The following is a 22,276-nucleotide window of genomic DNA, read 5'->3' on the forward strand; positions in this document are numbered from 1 at the left end:
AGCATGAAGATGCATATACCACGGGAGAATCGAGCGATATACTCACAAAAATACGCATTTGGCTATAGCAGAAATCTGTGCGCCTTAGAATCCATATTTTTGCACATTTTTTTACATTTTCTTAATTTTATCTTTCCTTTTTGAATATTTTATTTAATTTGCATATGTATGCGAATGTTTCTGAAATGTCTTTACTTCTGAGAGCTATTTAATTCTTTTTCACCACCATATTTATACAGTTCGTGTCATAAAATATGCAAAAGTATGTCACAAACTTCGAAATGTCGCCAAAAAGTATGCTTTGCCTTCGCTTGCACTCACACAATGCTTGGATAGGCAATTTAGTTGATCAGCTAAGAATTGGGTTCGTTCACCACGCAAAAGAGTAAAGAAACAAGTCGAAAGTTTAATTTAGTAGTAGACAGGCTTGACCTCAACCACATACACAGCAGGCAGCGCTGCACAAACTTAAAATCAAGACTATGAAATTCTTGCATACTTTGCAGGTTTTTCTCAGATTTGTGCAAATTGTATAAATTGGAAGATTGTGCAACTTTTCAGGTTTACTTTGGCAGCGAAGGCAGCACCCAAAGGGAATGCAAGAGATGTTCTGAAATGTAAGAGATATTCTCGGCTTAACAGCTCAAAATTTGAGTGCGGCTAGCCGTAGTGTAACTGAAAAACTATGTCCTTTCACCTCAGTCGTAGTACACTGGCAGTTACGGAAGGAATGGTGTTTACAGCTTTCGTTCAAATTTGTGAAAATGGGCATTATGATTTTACAATGTCGGCATTTGAGGCAGGCTGGCGTAACTGTGTTTGCTGTTGTCGCAAAATTAATGAAAACTGGCACTTTGGTGTAGCAGAGTTAAAGAATTAAAAAAAATGTTCTTACGAAAACAAATTTAGAAGACTTTTATTAAATAAAATTGATTGGTTGGAAAAGGGTACCAGCAAGCATTAGTGTTATTTGTGTTTTCTTTTTGTTACTTTTTATTTTTATTTTTGATCGAATTATATTCCCCGATTTACTTCAATTTTAATATTTTGAGGAAACAACTTCCAAAACGCCTTAAAACGATGAGGTGATTAAGGTAATAAAGATAAGTCATAAAAGAAAATTAAATTATTAGAAAATTATTATTTAATTATTAAAAAGAACTGTATATATTCCCCTTTAAAAACTGAATAAATTTCAGAATTAATAAATTTGTTTAATTTAAATGGAAAAACCTGACGCAGCTTTTTCAAAAATGCCAAAATAAATCTCCAAAAAAAATTTTTTAATAGATTTAAAGCTAAAAAATCGAAAACAAAATATGCTTCCCTTTAAAACCTGAAAAAATTTCAGAATCAATAAGTTTTCATTTCCGGTTCAGAATAATTAAATTTTTTTAATTTGTCCAATATAAAGAAAAAAATCTGAGGGAATGTTTTTCAAAGATGTCAAAATAATATTTGCCCATAAATTTTGAGCAAAAAAAAGCAGATTAAAAAAAATGGTCTACGTATTTTATACTAAAAAAATTAAAAAAATCTGAACAATATAAAAAGAATAAATCTGTTTCACTTTAAAAACTCTGTACCAAAATTTTAATATTGAAGAAATTTCAAAATTATTACATTTTTCATGGACTAAAACTTTTCTTTATGAGACTTATGTCTGGAGTCATTCAAGGGTGATGCAGCTCTTTGGCAACATTTTTTTATAAATACCAAAATTAATCATGAATTTTGTTTTTGAATAAAATAAAAAATTATTTTGAATGATGGAAACTTTTATAGTAAAGCTTATTTTCCTTTAACAATAATACATTATTTTGAGTTTTCAGTGAAGCGAACAGGAATCATAGTTTCAATATATAAAAATAAATCGAATAATTTTTCGCTCGATGGTTGTAGTGGTCGATATCTCGTAAAGTATCGATCGGAAAGGTTTAAAGTTTATGCTTCTTGTCAAGGTGACATTTTGTGCTAAAACATTCTTTTGTTACTGTTTGTTTATTTCATTCAGTTGTGAGTTACAGGGTGTTAAAAATGGAAGTCAACAAAGAGAAAATTTGATGCATCTAACAGTTTTTCTTTGATAAAGGCGAAAATGCAGCTGAAACTGTGATGGTGCTTATGGTGCCGACGCAATTTTGGTATCGTTGATTTTGTTCAAGCGTTTTTAATGTTACAAAAAATTTCGATAATGTGAAAAATATCGAAAATATCAATAAAATCACTGATATAATCGAGTTTGACCGCAATGTCAGTAGTTTTAGCATTGCGCAGAAGCTAAAGATCGACCATAAAACAGCTCTAGACCATTTGCGCAAAGCTGGATTCAAAACGAAGCTCGATGTCTGGGTGTCACACCAATTAACACGAAAAAACATGATGGATCGAACTTCTATCTACGAAACCTTGACCAAACAGAATGAAATCGACCCATTTCCTAGACGGATGATGGCCGGGCCAAATACGAAAATTTTGTGCGAAAACGATCGTGAAGAAGTAGCTCAAGCGGTTGCCAAATTAGGACAACAACAAGTAAATTCTATTATGAATTTGGTGGGACTTGAAACGATTCATTTATTATGAGTTGCTTCTGCATGGCCAAACACTAAATTTAGATCTCTACTGTTAACAATCGGATCGTTTGAAGTTAGCGATTGACCAGAGACTTCCAGAATTTACCAACAGCAGAGGTGTTGTATTCCATCAGGAAAACGTAAAGTTAAGTTTTAATGCATCAACCCTGCTGTCATTGCAAAACTTCCTGAGTGATAAGAAGTTGGTATCAACAGAAAATTGTGAAAATCGATTACAAGAGTTTTTCGCGAATAAGCACCAAGACTTCTAAAAGGGAAGCAGTATGAAGCTATCTTTAAAATGGCAACAAATTATACAATAAAGCGGTGCATAATTGATCCAAATCGAACAATTTGAGATATCTGAAATAAAGTTTTGAATTTTACCCAAAAATAATGGATTCCTTGTTACACAGCCTTCGAGCAATTTTGATCAAGGCCATTCCAACAGCGTAAGGGTTTCTTGTACCCCTGGGATTTGTCAAGTGTCGAATGCCTCGCCACAAGTGAGACTTGGCTTATTGCCTTCATATATAGAGAGTCTTCAGAGAGCTGCTTTTAAACTTAAGTGGTCGTCACGAAATATAAAAGCTAGATCCTGAACTTTTCCATTTTTTACACTCTGACGATATCAGGCGCTGAGAAGCTACATGCGGCATTAGTAAGCAATGAATAATTCATTTCGCTGTTTGAGGGGTCTCCTACACGCTAATTTTACAAAAAATGTTTGCTAAGATTCTGTAGCTATAATCGACTTTTCGCCACACTTTTATGTAACTAATATTCAGCATGAGTTAGCCTACAAAAAAGCTTTTAGAATCCAAATATTAGTTTCCCTATAAATTCTGTTTGCTAAAGCCACAAAACTCCATCTTCATGTTGTCAAATTTACAGAATATCAGTTTATTAATCCCATACTCAAGCGAATAACATGGACATGTCAACATTGAATTCGACATAAATACACCACATATGCGCCCTAAGTTATGCAGAACGTTCAGCTGTAAGTTCATTTAGCGTAACTACAAAAAAAAATTCATGCAAAATTGAACGTATCGCAATGTGTTGTCCGCACTGTGTACAATCAAAAGGATAAATATGCGTATATATTTGAGTGTGAATGTGTGTGCATGTATACATTTATGGGTATCTGTAGCAAAATAGCAAAAATAGCTAAACCATTCGAAATTGCAGCTGGTGTTGGAGAGTCTGCATGGCAAACAAATTGAAGGGACTATTTGTGTGCGAGTAAGTGAGAGGAGGTGTTTGTATGAGTGAACTTTATTTGAGCATAGATTGCATGAACACATCACACATGCCAGCGGATGACTTACTCACATAAAGGTATATGCACGCGCTCATACACACACACATATATATACACATAGGAATTTTTGTCCATTCATGTGCGCAGTCAAATTGAACCGCCAATCGAAATGCAGCCAGTGAATTGAACGGTGCCGGATGCTACATTCACTTTGTAAATGACGCAACTCTCGCCCGTCCTACGACTTGGTTGAATTTGCATTTAGGCGAACATACTCGGGTATGGACATATTTCGTAATATAATATATATATGCATACATACATACATACACACATACATATATGCGTACTGTTCTTGAACCACGCAACCAAGTGATGTAAAATTCGACTAACCAACAGCTGCCAATTCGACAGCGAATATTAGCCAAGCGGTGTAACAGGCGGTTCAAGGCACTGTGGCTTATCGAGGGACAATGGCATTTTTGAAGCGTGAAGCTGGCATGAGAGGTCAGCACAAGTACTGGCATTGAATTTGCCCCTACCCACAAACACGAGCATGTGCACTTGTATAGGAATATCTGTGCGTGGCAGAGTGCATACAAATTTCACATATTTTGCGGTTTACGTATTTCGTATTTTAAACTCATACCAGGTTACTGGATGCATGCATTTGGCTGTTGCCAATGTATGAAACTTGCGTAAAGCGGCCGAGTCCATGTTTACACTGTGGCTTCAGAATTCATACCTGCGCTGCGATGTGGGCGACAAAATCTGTACTGCAGTGCTAGTCGAGCTGACCACAGCTTGTTTAAAGACCAGGAGTGAGTTGTTAAAAACGATAGCCAACTATGAGGATTGAGGTGTTCAGAATGTGCGCATGCATTAATTGTGGTTACACGCATTTCTTTCTTACCGCTACGGTCATATATACGAGTGCATGGCAATACACTCACTTACGTGTTTGGGTAGACAAGATATCAGTTAGTGGCGAGTGGTTAATTAACGATCTTCGGAGGTATATTTCGCTATTAAATGCCAGTTGATGACGACTCATTTTTAAAGACTGATGAATAATGACTACTGATTAGTGATTAATGATCACTAATAAATGACTTATGACTAAAGTTTAATCAACACAGAATTTAAACAATATTCACTGAATAATTATGTCAAACAGCTGCTGACTAATGACTAATAACTGGTGACAAATTGCTCATGACTAATGGAAAATGACCGTCAGTGACTACTGACTAATGAATAATAACTACTGACTAGTGATTAATGATTACTGATAAATGACTAACGACTTATGATTAATGGCTAATGGACCAAGCTAATTCAAAAAACTTATGGATAATAACTACCGACTAATAAGCCATGACTAATGACTAACGACTAATGGTTAATGACTAATGTCTAATCTTCACATAATAACCAATAATGATTATTAATAATTCATAACTACAGAATACTTATTTCTAACAGCTAGTGGTTACTGACTAGTGACTAGTGGCAAATGACTAATGGAAAATGATAAATTAAATAACTTATGAATAACGAATGAACCGTAATTAGTGACTAGTGATTAACAGTTACTGACAAATGACTAATGAGAAATGATAATTGACTAATAGCTTGCGGCTAATTTTAATTGACTAATGACTAACAAGTAATGACTAACAACTAATAAATATTAACTCATAGCAAATCGGTTACTAATAAATAATGGATGGCGGCTCTTAGCTAATGGCTAATGAAAAATACCTCGTCTTTAATAAGTTATGTTCAGTAACCACTCTTAAATGAAGAATATCGTTTGACCAATGACTACTGACATATGACTAATTCCTGTTTCATGAGTAATGGCTCGTGACTGATGACTAATGACCAACGATACGGACACAAGCGTGACCTCATATTAGCCATAGCGTGCAAACCTGCTCAAATACGCTAACGACAAGAAAGGTTCTAGGTACCTAAGCATAACATTGGACCGAAGATTAACTTTCTGGACTCAAATAAAACGTGCAGGAGTGCAGCCACTAAGACAGCATCTATATTCAGTATGCTGGGTAGACAAGCAAACGGGAAATAATGATAGCTACCACGCTCTCCGTTCTGCGCCCTTGTAAACTCCTAGCATTGGGGTAATTAAAAGAAGCTCTGAGAGTTGTTTCTGCCTACCGCACAGTATAAAGGCCAGTTGTTCAAATGATAAACGGTTCAATACCGATATATTTACTAGCATTTAAGAGGAACAAGTTGTGAGCATTAAAGAACGAGAGGTTGGAAGAAGAAGTAAGCAAACTTGCAGCGCGCGAAATAAAGGACGAAACGATAAGGTTAAGGAAAAACCGCTGGAGAAACGAAATTCGCAGCAGATGGACGGTCAGGCTAATAAAAGATGCTACTATTTCGAAGCACGATTATTTCTAGAAGAACCTGTTCTAAATAGAGAAATGCGAAAACCTCTTTAAATTTAAATTTTATATAGTAGAAATGCGTAAACAGTTTTTATTATCTCATCAATTAAATATTTTATCAGGAGTGTAAAAATAGTAGTATATAAACGAAGAGTACTTTTTAACTAAAATCAAAATAAATATACAATAAATACAGTTCTGTTATGTGTTTAGCCGAGCTCCTCTTCCTATTTGTGATGAGTGTCCCACAAATGGTGGGACCTACTTTCAGCTCTTTGATGGCAGAAGTGCACTCCGAGGTTTGCCATTGCTTGCCGAGGAGCGGCCGCTATTAGAAAATAACCTCTTTCTGCCGAATCGTAGTAACGCACCAGCCCCTTCAACTTTGGCGACTGCCGTAACTAGCCAGCTTATAAAATTTGTAGCTATATTTTTTAAGGCGTATGAGGTGGCTACAGAACCGAAAGCCATAGCTCTGCATTTTCTATTTAAGCTGTTCATTCACAGAAAAAAATAAATGCTTTCCATTCTAAAAATAGTTGTGAAATCCTTAAACCAATGACCTTGAATGTTGATCAAGTGATGCAGCTCAAATAAACCCAGCTAATATGTAAATTCGTTCAGCGTGAAAATTAGCACTAATATTTTAGTTGTACACCGCATAGAAATTCCTCTGATGCGGACGTTAAACATTGCATTCTCTATTACTTCAAGAGAGGCTTTCAGATGTACGCAAGACTTCTATATTTTATTTATCTATATTCAAAGCTGACCGAATAGCAGACATCATACAAATTATACCATGAGTTAAATTCCTGTATGGGTATTCATGTGGCGGGATTTCAATTTCCTGAGGTCCCGAGCGCTTACGAGTTTACTTTACTGTCGTATTTATCTCAACCATCGAGCTTTTCTGAGATCCTGCCCCCGTTGATTGATGTCCATAGTGAGATATCATTTGCGACTGCATACTTGACTGGCCACGAACGTCCGAAGCAGATGCTGACAACTTCTTACTCAATTCACTTTCCTTCTCTCGGTTACTCATACGACGCGTAGTACCATTAAAGTACATACAAAGAGCGCTATAAAGTAGTGAGCGAGAGTGGCAGTAAAATTGGTGACGCGCATTTTAACATCACCGCTGTTGTGGGCATATCGCTTATTTAATGTTCCGTTAAAGTGAACCTACACACAGCGATGACCAAAGCAGTAGATTGGTTAAGAAAAGTGCAAAGAATGCAAAAGAAGAGAAGTTAATCATTACTGAAAAAAATCGGTTTAATTTGCAAGACCGTAGGCAATAGGTATCACTGAGCGGTACGTGGAGAGTTGCTGTAATTAAAAAGCTTATATACGACATAGTAGAAGTTCAGTGTGAATATGCACAAAATTTGCAGAATAGAATGGCAAAACAGCGCTGAGCAACATACCTTGGTGATTATGTATTCCGCAAGGTTAGAGTGACAAAAAAATGCGAAAGCCTTGAACGTCGACTGCGACGGCTGCTCAGCGTTAAATTGAATTTTTTTGTTACTTCCGCAACAACGGCAAACGACAAACTTTTTGCACAACTTTTTAATGAAATTTTCCGGGATAGCAACTCTCTGACTGACACAGCCGCATGAGACACAAAACGATAATAAACACGGATAGCATTGGCTGGGCCGCAGGCTGTCTACAATTATTTACTGACGAGTTGGTGATTGTACAATAAGTCAGTTAGGCTGGGGTTTCCTAATTCTTTTGGGTACTTTTCTTAATTAGAAATCCACCGCAAATACTGAGGGAAAACTTTTACTGCATCTACAAAATTAAATTATAGACGTCTTAAATAAAGCGATGATACTTGTGAGAATATTTAAATAATATAATAATTATAGCAGGATCATAGATATAAACAGCAGGTCAGCAGGTCTTAAAATAAACTAGCAGGTAATTTGCGGCTTGTGTGAAAAAAAATGTACACAACTGCAAGAAACTAAACTCATTTCGCCTTGGAATGGACAAACTTTAAGCTGATCTTTTTTCATATGAAATACACCTGTGCCTGGACTAGTCTTAAATTACGTAGATAGAGCCTATGAACAGCAGATATACTTATTCCTGTATATAAATGAGTAGGTAAAAGCCACAGGAAAGTAGTCAAAGGATAAAATATGAGCCTAAATTAAAGATAAACCCGTATAAAGGAAATAAACAGTAGGCGGAAAGTGAGTGAGCGAGTCAATTTGGCTTGTGGCTCCTCATACAACTTGTTAACAAAGTAACTTATCTACCATATATTTATTTACAAATGGGTGTATGCATATAGCTTGTCAACCCAAAAGCCAACCCAGTTTGATGAAAGACAGCTACTTTTAATTGAATTATAATTACAAAACAAGAGCGTACGTTTGAAAAAAAAGACACTGGTGACACTAGGGCTCCAGCAGAGGTGCTGATATGTACAGACAGATGACTTGTAACAGCAAAATAGGTGCTGTGCTTGTGGATAGCACTCAACCGTGAAACCAAGTCGCTGCTGGTGGTAAAGGACACAGCACCGGAAGTAAGAAAATATGGTTGCTGGGTGAGACGAGTAGTATGCGGAATGGAAAAGTGGGCGGATAATTTAAGAAAGCAAATAAGACAATAAAAAGAAGTGAAAGAGAAACAATCACAATAAGAAAAGTAAAAATAATAAATAAGTAATACTGAAAGGTATGTACTTCGCCAGGTAGCAAAGCTTGGCAAAAAGTTCAACTCAAAGACAACAACGAAAAGCAGAAATGCACAAAGAAACGAAATAGGCAAAAGTAAATATACAACTAACGAAAAAGAAAGGGAAGAAAAGTATCAGGTACAGGATACAAAAAATGAAAGGTACAGAGAAGAAAAGTATTTGAGAAAATTGTCAAAAAGACACGTGTGAGCCGCATGCTACACAAATATTTACTTCAAACAAATAGGTGAATGTGAATGTGAAGGGCTGAAGTGCTATAAGTAAGACAAATTAGTGACAGTATTCCTGGAAACGAAGTTATGTGCACGCGTATAAGCAGGTTGTGTATATCTGTATATTAGGATGGCTCAAAAAAATTATTTTTCTTAATGCTACCAACTACATTTGTTCTATGAAATAACACAAAAAACACCTCTTTTTTTAATACATTTTTTTTATTTATTATTTATTTGTGCCACCAATGCTTTGAAAATTACTATTGAGTTCCTATGGGGAAAAATGATAGTAAAAATGAAGACAGAAACAAGATAATATTTTTATATTTAATTTTGGGTGCTTTCATAAACAAGATAATTATTTTATTTTTAATTTTGGGTGCTTTCAGGTTTCTTATAAAAAGATATTTGAGGGCTTGTTATAATTTACTAGTTTTAATTTGTTTTTATTAAATAAGCTCTTTTTTTGTTCCAGTTCAGTGTAGAATATTATTTCTTGGGTGTTTTTGAAAATAATTTAAAAACGATCTGTGTAACTAAGGAGCTCAAGCTTTGACGATAATGCTTGCTAAGCATTTCGAAAAAAAAAATGTTTATATTTAAATATTTTTCATGCTGATGACTTAGAAAGAGAATTAAGGGAAATTCATTTAGAATTAATTCTTTGATAAACAATAATTTCGAATATGAATGATGATTTTGTGGCCGCCTTAGCCTAATGGGTGGTGCGTCATTAGCATTCGGAAAAATGGATAATGTCAGCTTTTTTCTGCCATGCAAAAGCTCCTCTAAAAAAATATTTGCCGTTCGGAGTTGGCTAAAAACTGCAGATACCTCCATTTGTGCAACCGCATGAAGACTCACGTCACAAATAGGAGAAGGAGCTCGGCCAATACACAAAAAAACGTGTAAAAGCAAAATATATTTTACATATATAAATGCCTGCATTTATACGGATTTAATTTCATTTCATTAAAAAAAATATATATTTTTTTGTCTTATTACTATTTTGTTAACAAATTGTTAGAGAATGTTATATTTGAGCCATCCTAATGTACGTATATCTTAAATTTAAATAGTGTCTATATTTAAAGTAAACTTGCGTGCAAGATTAATTTGCTATAATGCTTTTAAAGAGTCACCATTTGGTATGAATTTTAGTTATTTCTTGATTTGGTAAAATATCTTTTTAAATCCTTAATTAAAAAGAAATCATTAGGAGAAGAAAATTAGATCTGAATATAAATATTTTAACAAAAAATGTGACCTTTTCAACAAAATCGGCTAAGGGTTGTGTGATTGAGCGCTTTCTTTTAATTGCTACTTTAAATTATCGGTCAATTTAAGTGCAAAAATAAGCGGAGAAGTAAGCCCATACAGGACTACAAAATAATTCATTAAAAAAAAACGTATTCTCCAAAAAAAAAGCATTGCACAAAATTTCTTAAATTTTATTCCGCAAGGCTGATAAAAAGCCAGGTTTGCAGAATCTGCTATGGTGAGAAACAAAACTGTACATGCAGCTTTGGCTTTGGTATTCACATCACAACGAAAGCTATAAAACGTAGAGTTTCAAACTTTGTACAACATTTTTCAAAATTTGCCAAAATTTAAATTTTTTAACCGGAATTTCTTGAATTTGTCTTAATATGCACAGTTAAAAAGGGTCATTTGCAAAGCGCAAGTTTCAAGTGACTACAGAATATAGCTAATTTGTGGAAATATTTTATAATGATGATGCTGAGCTTTTTCTTCCATATTAAAAAATTCTGTTTATTGTAATGGAGAAAATAGTAGGGACAGGGACCACAAGTTGGCATAAAATTAATAATTCTTTTGGAAGATGAACAATTTTTGCAAATGGCGTCAATTATATTTGGCACTTGTGAAATGGACTACTGCTGAAGTAAACAAATAGGCAAGCAATGAAGCGCGTAATGGTCAAAATGAAGACTTCCATCACACAAAGAACTTTTAATTTATTTAGTAAAGTAGTTATTGAAAAGCAAAACTGGATGATTAATTTTGTGCCACCTTATATATACTAAAATAATAGACAATCTAAGAAAAAACACTATAAATACTAACCATAAACAATATTGATTGCAAATCGGAGGCTAGTGACTCTACTTGCTTATCAATGATATGAAAACTGCTTTTCATATGCCGGCGTTAAAATCTATTCTATTTTAAGAAACGCATCCGGTTAACAAATGCTCCAAATTAGCATGATAAAGTTCTTTCTTGGTTTATTAGTAATCAGCTATTACTAAATACTACCACATTACTTTCGCCAAGTGTTTTTCTCCTTTGAAGGCCTCTTCTTTTATCTTTAATTGTGGTCTTAGATCTGTCAGTGCCCAATGCATTTATTTAAGTCATGGATCACGGGAGGTTGTTTTTTATTTACACAGTTTATGATATGTACAACAAAATACACCTGGGCGGTTTCTACTATCTAACAAATATCGAGCAATCGTTATATGGAGAAAATGCAAGACTGGCTGCAGAAGAATCAACACGATTTTTGGGGCACTTAAAACTTGCACTTTATTGAAGCAAAATTTAATGGGCTTTATAGCATACTGCATACTCGTAATTAAAAAAATTAAATTCTGGTAAAAGGTTTAAGGTTTTGATGAAAATTTCTAGTCTTTTTCCAGTAACACAAAGTTGGAGACTTAGATTTATATGGTTTTTGTAGGAGAATGTGCCATATTTTGAAGAAAATATTGTGAAAATTTAATAAAAAATAAATATAATTGTCAAAATGTATCCATAAATCTCTGTGTTATGGTTTTCATTAAAAACCCAAATTTAAATTCAAAAAGATTGTGCAAAGACCCAAAATATTCAAATTTAATCCGCGTGTGATTTGTATAAAGCCGCAAGTCTAAAATAATATGTAAGCGTTAAATTTACGGTGCACTTTTGTGCACCAGCATGTTGCATGGCAGAACTGTTGCACCGCAGAGAACTCGGTGGTCGACCGCAAAGGGGGTGGATGGGTGGCGAATACAAAGATAAGCGCAGAGCTGTTAAGAAGTGTGCAAGCAACTTAGCTAATTTATAGAGAATTTATGAATTCCGAAGAATTTGTGCAAAGAATAGGAGAATCATGCAAATATAGATGCAACATGCATGCGTGAGTGCACAAACATACATACATACATAGATGTATGTATGCGAAAATATAGTAAGCACATTTTATGCCATTTATGAATTTAGGAACAGAAAGATGGCAAAAGTTCTATGTGCACCCTCTCTAATCTGCCACAAGCCACACTCACAAATACTCATGCCTCATATGAATGCCACATGCAGCCTTGAATGTGAAGTGCAGCAGCTTGTCAACTGCTTGCAATATGAAAATTCGCATGTTTCCTTAGAAAATTGTGGCATGCAACATGACTGCAGAGTTATGATAAAAGCCGAAATTTTACAGTTGAGAAACGAGAGCAAACGCTAGTGTACAATACATGTATGATATATGTGTGTGTGTGTATGGGTAACCACCGCCTAATTCATGACACACAAACACAGCTGTGCATTTACGCAACAATGGCATGTTCTTGGTTGCGAGTTGCTTTTAAAAATATCACAAAGTGAAAGAAAAGAAAACTGAAATTAGTATGAAAAGTCAACAGTAAATGGGCGTGGCTGCGTAGTATCAAAAAATGCATGCTGCCACATTTTTCGCTCTGGCACTCTACACTTTGCTTGCACACCAGTCATGTGCGAGCTTCACAAGCATATGCAACATCTGTGAAATTATTGTTGCAAGCGAGGCACGCAAAAAATTGTCATGACAAAAAATCGGAGGTAGAAAGCAGTGGTGGGCGAAGAAGTATGAACGAACATTACAACAGCTGGCGACTACTTGTAACACCGAGTGTTGACAACTACAGCAACTACACCAACAACCTCAACATTTCATTTGCACAAAAGCCATCTTGCGAAACGCGGAAAGTGAACGAAATCGAAGAAAAATGCTGCAAAAAGAAACAACATTTCAGTTTAGTCTTTTTCCATGTAATTTAATTCAACTTTTGCTGAAGATACGCGATTTCGAACAAGCCAAGTGAGTTGCATTTTCCATGCAAATATTCAGCATAAATTCAGTTGTCATTTTTGCTTGAATCTCTGCAGACGCAGTTCGTTGACAGTCACCGGAACACCATAAGACTTGGCAACTGGCTTGCATTCAATTTCAATTTAAGGCAAAAGGTGCAACAAAATAAATGACAAACGAAATGCTTGAATGCTAGGATGTATGTGTAGTTAAATGAAAGAAGAAGCATAAGGAATGAGGTAGACAAAGCGGCAGCGAAATAAGAGATCCAGCATGGTAAGATTTTGTTTATGTGTTAATTGGCAATAACTACAGAAGCTCTTAGCAAGAAGTTTGATTTCAATCTTTTGATAGGAGTTTTAATAGAAATAGGTATAGACATCTCAGCCGGGTACGGCCGGAAGCATGGCGCATACACTCAACGCAACCCAGGCCCGTCTTAGGTTTATTGAAACAGCTCGGCTTTGATGAAGTACTGTGCTAGGTAGAGGGCCCGAAAATCTTAAGGTTGATATGAGGTTGAAACTCATACCTCTCCCCATTTTCATTTATTCATTCGTTCATTCAGAGTTTCATTTAAAAAGTTTGTGCAACACTACCATACACAGCATCTTTTTATGTTTTTATATTCTAGCAAAATCAGCCTTTTTAGGTTAACTGGATTTGTTAGTGATAGTGAAAAATTATGAAGCACCTGTAATTAGGTAACCTTGCCACAGGCGCATGCGTTGATATGTGGCTACTATTTGCTAGTGCCCGAAATTCCATTCATACATGAAAATGATGGAAAATGTTTCTTGTGATAACGGTCGCTCCTCGGCTGGCAATGGAAAACCTCTTCATAAAAACACCATAAAGCAGTAGGCCTCCCAAGTTGTGGGAGATCATCAAGGCCAAGGATTTCGCCATCAACTAGTACAGTAGAAAGATAGGCTTGGATGACTGAATTTAAAGGTGGTCCTACAAGCCTTGAAGACATTAAACGTCGAGGACTTCCAAAAACAGCAAACAGCAAAAACACCAGAAATCGTAGAAAAAATATAGGAAAATAGTCGAATGACTGAAGGAGATTTACAAGGTGAAGTCCAAAATAAACAAGACTGGTGTCATAGGAATGTTTTTGATGCCGCCATCTTTTGAATGAGTTACATTACTAGCTGACTTCCAGTGAAAGCTTCCTGACATTTGCGAAGTGATTGCGTCTAAAGTGTCAGTATGTTTGTGTCATCGGTACAAAAATGAGTTGCGAACAAAGAGATAATATCAAATTTTGTTTACCGAAACATTTTAATTGATGAAAAAACTTTATGGCGATGATTGTCTATGTCGTGTCAGAGCTCATGAGGGGTTTGCACGTTTCACAGATGGTTGTGAGGACATAAATGACAATGAACATACGGGCCGCCCAAAATCAGTAATCACCGAAAACTCCATCGAAATTGTTCGTAAATTCATCAAAAATTAACCGAAATTATCGTTGAAATTCATGGAGTCGGAGTTGAATATCTCCAAAACATCGATTTATCGCATTTTAAATGATCATTTGGGCTTACGAAGAGTCTGTCCAAAAATTGCTCAGAACTCAACATTCGACAGACCTCATTAAAGAGGCGAGAAAAGAGGAGAACTTCCTTTACAACATTGTAACTGGTGATGAAACTTGGTGTTTCCAACATGAATCTGAAACTATGCGTTAGAGTGCCGAATGAAAGACCCCAGACGAGCCACCACCCAAGAAATCGGGTTTGGAGAAGTCAGAAATCGAGTCGATGGTCATTTGTTTTCCAAGAGAAGTGTCCACAAGGAGTTCGTGCTAACAGTCCAAGCCGTCAATACTATTCTATTGTATTTTGGCATATTGAAACGTTTGTTACATCTCATTCGTCGCTGACGCTTATTGCATGATAATGCACCATCTCATCGGTCCACTTTTGTGACATCAATCACTCACAGTATTCACCTGATATAACTCCCTGTGACTTCTATCTATTTGGAAAATTACATCTGGCCATGAAGGGAAAACGTTTTGCGTTCGTAGAGGCCATTCAAAAGGCTTGCACCGACATCCTGAAGCACATTCCGGTCAGTGGTATGAAACACTCTTTCGAAAAGCTTTTAGATCGTGTAAAACAATGTATCGGGGTCAGAGGGGACTATTTTGAATTAAACAACTCGAAATTATCAGAACAAAGCTCCTGTCGTTTCTATTCCCTCGAGAAGGATAAGTACATCGACACCATATAAATATATTTTCGTTCAAGAATGGGTTTGGTACGGTTTTGGTTTAAGAATGTACAGAACTATAAAAAAAACAAGGCAATTTAGTCGAAGACATATAAAATATTAAAAAAATCCTTGTTCACTCAGTTATGCTCGCCTCTGTTTATACGCATCTAAGTAAACTCTCAATAAGCCACAACATTTTCTATTTTGGCAAACGCTCCTTGCAATCACTTAAGCTCAACTCTTTAGCGAGGTAATAAAAAATTTATTTTGTATTTCGAATTTCCTTTATTTTGTGTATAAAATCACTTTTTTTTTGTTTTTAATATAAAATATAGCAAATATTGCAACGTCTAACCCTGCCAACGAAAAAGAACAAGAACAGAGAAAATCATTTATTAAAAAGTATTTTAATTGCACATATTTATTCAAACAACTTTTATTATGCAACACCTGTGGCTTTGGTTTTGGGGCCTTCAGCAAATATTTGTGTTTTGAGAAGCAAAGAAGTAATATAAAGTTAGTTTTTGTAGTGAATCTACTGGCTGACACTACGACCTAAGATCTTTTGCGTTAGTAGTTATGGTTTGATAGTAATCACAGATAGGTTTATGTAACGCAATTGCTGAGCGGCCATGGATGCTTCAAGGAATATTTGCACCGGTTTCATTTGAAAAACGACCCTTTTTGTCCTGACGGTCCCGACGTAGTAGAAAATACAAGGCACGTTGTATTTATTCGCCCACGTTTTGACCACGAAAGTCATGAGCTCTTCAAGATATTCAGTGAATTCCCAGTAGAAGTGAATTCCCATAGCTCAAATGTGCGATAAGGCAAAAAAATGGCGTGCTGTAGGGCGTATAACAAAGATTTTGCGTTAGGAAGAATGGGCCCGAAAGGCGGAGTTCAGACAGCAACAACTAGCCCAGCAGGCTGCGGAAATCGACGAGCGTGAACACCGGACAGTTATCAGCACTAACATAGATATAGGCTGACGATTTGAGTAAAAATACTCGATAACGGCCTCCCGACGCATTACTTAACGGCAAGGTTCCGGGAGGAGCAACGAATCGGACGAGAGGAGGTTTTAGTTAGTGTTAAAGTCCCACACCGACGGCCAACTGGCCAAGTAGGCTTTTGACGTTTTCCTCCTATTAGAAAAAAGAGGAAAATAAGTAATGGTGACCTATTAGAAAATCTACTATTTTCCTTATGCCTACTTTACGCATATTGTGAAATTCCCTTTTGTAATTCAAAGTTCTTATAAGCCGTTTGGCTGGACGAGGTTCTTGTGTGACTTCCCAATCTTTAATTCGTTGCGCATTCTTCCAACTATTTATTTAAGCAATGAAGTAATGAATACCTTAAAAGTGGCATAACCCAATGAGAATTTAAATGGTTTGGTGGTTTCGCACATTCATTCATCAAGGCACTGGCATCCATCGTTTGCTTCGACGATACCATATTTGAAGCAGCGTATGAAGCATATACTTACGCGCAAGTGTGGCATTTAAAAATCAAATTTCCTTCAAGCAATGATTATGCAATAGCCAGAGGGCCAGCATCAATGGGTGGAAAAGGGCGTACGTCGCAGCAACAGATTTATGGGCAGCCAGGCATCCTCTTTATCTTCCATACACTAAATTATCCACAACGCGCACGGCTGTACAACTAAGGGAAATATGTGGAAGGTGAACATGGCGGACAACGGGATGCGGACGTGTTCAAATTACTGGCTAAGCGATTTATTTATGAGTTCTACATTAGTAGTGGCACCATGGACACTACAGTACTTCAGTCCAACACAAATCTTTACATCAATCAGGCATGTAGCCTTTGCTTAGGTATTTGGCCGTACTTCTCCTCCGATTTTCAGCGGCGGTGTTGACGTTGGCCAGCCAACAAAGGAAACTGTAGTTGCTTGCAAATGGCTTTTATAAGCAAATTTTTCTTAGCAAAATTCACTCAGAGATTTGCCTTTGCCTGTTGAGTGGCCCGTGGAATTTGGCGCGTGTCATTAATAAAACTTTGCCATCCACAGTAGGCAAGGATCTCGGTACTAGCAGAGAGTTGAGCATGCACAAACCCACTCGACCAATGCGCTCTCAGCCGCATATCTTCCACCTCACCAACCCCTACCAGCACACAGGCACAATTGCTCGCAGTTGCATGCTGGATGTTGTTCAGTAGACTGTAAATTATCAAATTTGTAACTGCACACCTAAAGCAACGACAACAACAACTACACCAATACCTCACATTCTGTGAAGGCGGACAAGGACGATGCCATTGCAGATATTCGCTCATTACGCCCCAAAGCGTCAACGCGCAGTGTGGCACTGCTGCAGCAGACAATGAGCGAATGAATTTAGATGTTCTGTACATTTCTACATATTAATTTGTATTTATATGCAATGGCAATTGCTGTGACATTTACAGTGCTAAGGGAGTTGTTACCGCTGTTCACTTGAGTGCGTTTACAATTGTTGCATGCCACTAGGCGGCAGATTATTGCGCAGTCAGTTGCATTGCCGCGAGGAGAACTTAAGCGGACTGGGCCGATTTCATGCAACAGACTTGGTTTATGAGAGATTGAGTGGCTTGTACATACAGTCATGGTCAAAATAATGTATTTATTACAAATCAGTTCTGATTACTTAATTTTTTTTTTAAATTTTTTATGAAAAATCTATTTTATGCTACAACAAATATCATACAAATCAAGTTTTAAAACCTCCCACATGATTAATAAAAGATCGAAAATTAAATTAACTAAAAGACTAAAACTGGGTACGCAGTTTAACAGCCTATACAATTTTAGTATATCAAAGTGGAAGTTCGAATTGGCTTAAAATTTTCGTAATTTTTGGTAATTTTTTCCACTGAGGGTTTTGCGCATTTTCTCCATAAAACAAATGCACGACAATGATTTATATGATATTTGTTGTAGCATGAGTTATATTTTTTAGCGAAAATGAATGAAATAAAAAAAAAAACTGAAGTAGTTAAAAGTGGTAAAAATATGGTGTATCTATTATTTTGACCACGATTGTATGGCACTCATGTATATGAAATGCCTGCTCGAGCAAGAAAATTGTATTTCCTGTAGATATAATAGCAGCGTGTGAGCAAAAGGCAATCTAGTTAAGGTACCAAATTTAGAAATAGTGTCGCTGCACATCAAAATTATTGACCATTTTTCAAGCAAAGGTCTGCAACGAAAAACCAAATTATGACGACCATGCCCACGTCATTGCAATGGAAATATACAAAGAATTCTCGAGGCTATTCGTATAACCGTTAATCCAAATTTCTCATACCAGCGCCGAGCTCAACAGATATCAGTGTAACATTTACCGTTTCAAAACAAAATCTTCAATTGTTGTTACACAAAATGCCCAAAGAAGATTGAAAATAGAAAAACCAAGTCGATGAGCTTACGCAAAAACCATCATTAGAACTGAAGAAATGGAGCTGTGGTTTTGAGGAGATACTCTGATGGCCGACGAGGCGCATTTCCGATTTTTTGGAGTGATCAGCAGAAAAATTGCCTGTTCTGGGCCTGTTCTGTTCTAAACATTTTCACATTCTTCTTCTTAATTGGCGCGATAACCGCTTACGCGATTTGGTCGCGTTTAAGAAGGGGCGCCATTCGTTTCCTTCTCGTGTTAACCGGCGACAATTGCACACATCGAGTGAAGCCAAGTTTTTCTCCACCTGATCTTTCCAACGCAGAGGAGACTTCCCTCTTCCTCTGCTATCAACAGCAGGCACTGCATAGGGTAAATTCAGAGCGTTTGTATCCATTCCGACATGACCCAGCCAACGAATCTATATTCTATGTCGTCATAAAGTCCATACAGTTCATTGTTTTATCGTCTACGATACTTGCCATCGCTAACGACCAAAGGTCCAAAAATCCCCAGAATGTGTCTTTCAAACACTCCAAGGAACGACTCATCGGATGCAGCCACCGTTCAAGCTTACATTATTAACATAGCCGCTTTATTGGAAAGCAGCGCTTTGCTCAAAAATCATCTAGCGAGACTGTCAATGGCGATCGCCATATGTGAATGAATACATGAACATACTTGACCTTGCCGAAAAAACACAAATTAATTGGTGTAATTCGCTCCAGTAGACAAGCGTCTCACTATAATTCGTATCAAAGTAAGCTTCATAAACATCTCCCTTAGTTGCGCCTATGTATCGATGGAAAAAAGAACGATGCGACTGCAGATCGCTTTCATGGGCGCCTGAAACGTTTCTATGAGCACTCGGCCCACCACGACATCAAAATAGTGCTTGGCAACTTGAATGCCAAGGTGAGTAAGGAAGATATTTTTGGTCGCAAAGCAAAATTCAGCCACGAATGCACGACAAAACGTGCGATAGAGGAATGAAACTGATCGACCTCACTGGGAACCGAAACATGTTATTCTGCAGCTCCAGATTCACGTACTCAAAAATTAGTAAAGCTACGTCCCCCGATCGAAAAATGTGAAACCAAATCGTTAATTTTGCGATCGATGGAAGACTTGCTTCTAGGGTTTTAGATGTATATACGTATAACGGATCCGAATAATAGAAACAAGTTTTTCTAATAGCGTTCACCCCTCGGCAGGTAACTTCCGAGTGTATTTATGCCACCGAAAAGCTCTTCAGTCGGTTCAGTCGTCGCTCGGAGTCGGTTTCACATTGCAGCTTCGACAAATCAGCCTTCACATTCCACGGTGAATCTCTCTTGCCCACAAATGTTCCTTTGGACTAACTAGGCATTGAGTAGTGAAGTCCCCTCTTGACGAACAAAAATCTCACTTTATAAGTTCCTCATTATATGCGTCCCATTGTATAGTATGACTCAGAACTCGAGAGAAAGATTCTGAGGAAGATTTTTTGACCTTGGCACGTTGTCTACGGCAAATATCGCAGATAATGGCAGAATGAGCTATAAATATTAGCTTTACAGGGAAAGGACTAGAGGCTCTGCTGGCTCGGTCATATCGTCCGAATGGATAGCAACGCCCCAGTAGTCGGTGCAGTATCTTCTGTTAACGCGATTTTTACCTATTTGAAACTGGCACATTATTGTTTCAAGATTTTATTTAATAAAAAAATAATCCCATTAAAATTTTGAACTTTTGATGAAAATGTTTTGATTTTTTTTTTAATTTCCACAAAGTTTGAAACTTGGGTTCAAATGGTTTTTGTAGGAATTGGAACTTCAATGAAAAACAAAAACTTGTTAAACTTGTCAATGACTCGTAGTGCTCTAGTTATTTAACCCTGTGTAGGTTCATTCCATTTCAAGAATGTATGCTGGCGCTACTTTCACAGCAGTAAGCTAATTTACGGATTACTCTACATGCAACTGCTGCGGAGAGAAGAATGCCACAAATTCGCTTAATCTAATGAGTGCTTCCCACAACAATAACTTAATTTGCAAGCAAAAGTTGGCAAAGCCACAAAGACACCTACGTGCATTTGTACATACATACAAGGATAATATCATATTTTATAACTACGCAGATCTGGTTGCACATTTTTCCACTTCTCTTACTTGTTGTGTGTTGCGCTTTTAACTAAATAGTAGCACGCACTTGCCACAAACAAAAAAATTGAAATACTCGTAGAAGGAGTCAGAAATTTGGGCTGAGGGTGAAAGAAGAGTAGAGGGGGCGATAAGGTGGCCGAGTATTTAGAAATAAGTAGCGATATGTTTGGTGATGGTAAATAGTGGGTTACCCGTAACGACGTTTGTTACAGGTTGCTGCGGATGGCGCGACAGGAATGCCGAGCCGCAAACTTTGCATAAAACCGCCAAATGCAATTGGAGAATGTAAATAGAAATACCTATAGTAACTCGATGTCATAGTAAATGGGTGAATGTGGCGAATAAAAAACATCCAACTTCAGGGTGCTGCTTTTTGCTTACACCACATATTGACAAGCTTTGACTATTTATTTATTTATTTGTTCTTTTTCTATTTATTAAAAAATATACAATAATTCATAGTACAACAATATATACAGTAAAAATTCGAAAGTTGTATGTATATACTAGGGCGGGTCGATTTAAAAATTTAAAAATATCACCATTTTTGGCCTTTACATGAAAAAATCAGCTAAATGGCTATGTTTTTTCTTTATTTTCATTTTTTTATAATAATATTTATTATTTATTTATAATAATATCTATTTTTTCTCTTAAGAAATTTATTTAGTCAGAACATATGTAAATGAAAAAATTAATTTAAGTGAGTTATAGAAAAGAAACTAAAAAGTTCGACCCAAATTGGGGGACATCAGAATTCGTTTTAGAGGTATGGTTCCTTCGGCAAAGTTTCTTATTTTGATCCCTAGAATATGATTTTCACAGAGCAATGGGCGATTTTTTTGCCTCCCCACAAATCGACGCGGCCTAATATATACATTATTTTTTCTTTCCCTTTATTTGATACATCTGTGCATTGACATTAAGTATGTTGTTTAACAATTTGGCCAGGATTTAGGTAGGTTCTTTGGTACTTATATACAATTCCTAAAAAATTTCAAACTCTTTAGTAAGATTTTGTAGAAAAATTCTAGGTATGCCGCTTTATAGTTCACTCAATTTTAGTTCAACGAAATACAAGTTTCAGGTAGCTCAAAATTCGCGATGATTTTTGAAAATATTGTTTTTGCTGAGGTATTGCGCAATATCTTCCATATAAAACAAAAATATCGAATGTATTTCTGCCATGAAAAAGCGCATCATAAAAAACCATTTGCCTTT

Source organism: Anastrepha ludens, chromosome 2, assembly GCF_028408465.1.
Source record: "Anastrepha ludens isolate Willacy chromosome 2, idAnaLude1.1, whole genome shotgun sequence".
NCBI lineage: Eukaryota > Metazoa > Arthropoda > Insecta > Diptera > Tephritidae > Anastrepha > Anastrepha ludens.